The sequence below is a fragment of the Schistocerca cancellata genome, chromosome 4 (assembly GCF_023864275.1).
Source record: "Schistocerca cancellata isolate TAMUIC-IGC-003103 chromosome 4, iqSchCanc2.1, whole genome shotgun sequence".
Taxonomy (NCBI): Eukaryota; Metazoa; Arthropoda; class Insecta; order Orthoptera; family Acrididae; genus Schistocerca; species Schistocerca cancellata.
The window spans coordinates 741,287,304-741,288,647 of NC_064629.1; positions in this window are offsets into that span (position 1 = coordinate 741,287,304).

Below are 1,344 nucleotides of genomic sequence, written 5' to 3' on the forward strand. Positions count from 1 at the left end.
AAAAGCAGAGTATGACATAGCTTTGTACACCAACATGTCTCCACCATGGCTTCGAGGTCTGCGTCAGTTTCTAAATTGGCATTAACATGTTTTGATCTATGTTCTGACTGAAAGCTGGACATGGCACAGTGTAAGTTACGCTGCTGCTCCCACAACACCCACATAGGATGATTTTAAGTAAAATACAATCACAACATATGCAAACTGGAAGAGTTTAGTGGCATTGTGGAGCGTTTCCAAACAGCTGTCCGAAGTTGATTGACAGCCTCTACACTTAAACTCATCTTTCACAATGACAGGATAGCAATCGCCTCTGTGTTCTGTTTCGTTTCATTTATCATATTGCAGACATGTGCCCAATTACTGTTGCGGTGCTAGGCATCCCCAGAATGTGTTGATCCTCCGCCAAGACTATTTCTCTATCTCAAACAAGCTATGTCAATCAATTATTATATGGTAATCAACAGCGTAACAGTGGGCGGATGGGATGAAAAAGACTGTACTGTACTGTAATAAGCATCATAGTTGATAGTGCAACCAATTTTAGCAAGTTTACCAGTTTTGCATAATTTCAACACCGACTAATGATGTGGCAACGTGCTTCCCAATTTCTGTATCATCGCTAAACCACCCCCCCCCCCCCCCCGCCCACTACCTTGCGTGTCTCATATACTAGATTGCGAATGTACATAGGTATACCAGACAACGATCTACAAGTTTTCTAGCACTTCGATCATAGTGCGTAATTTACGATTGCCCATCTTTCCCTATTTTGATGGAAGCCACAGAGCATACTCGCACTCTTGGGATAATCGCTAATTTAATTTGCAGCTGAAAGAAGCACACCGCTACATTCCAAGTTTCATGAAGGAGCAGAGCGAACTGAGTCCGTAACTGCTGTTCCGCCAACCGCGCGACCGCTACGGTCGCGGGTTCGAATCCTGCCTCGGGCATGGATGTGTGGGATGTCCTTAGGTTAGTTAGGTTTAAGTTCTAGGGGACTGATGACCTCAGAAGTTAAGTCCCATAGTGCTCAGAGCCATTTGAACCTTTTTTTTCTGTTCCGCACCAATCTTACTCATGGCACACATCCACGTGCACATGGTCTCCCCAGATGAGCACATGTGGAGGATGTTAGCGTCCCTTATCGGTGTGTAGTTGTGATGATATAAAAGATGATTAAGAAGGAGAAACGTGCGGATTTTATGCATTATGGAGCTCCAGACGGCCGTAGTTTGAAGCATTTTATGTAGATGTGCTGCGCTGTTCATTCAGAAGTACTGTTCTAGTTTCTGAAGTCAATGCCAAGAAGATATTGGTAAGAGAGAACATAAACACATGCAT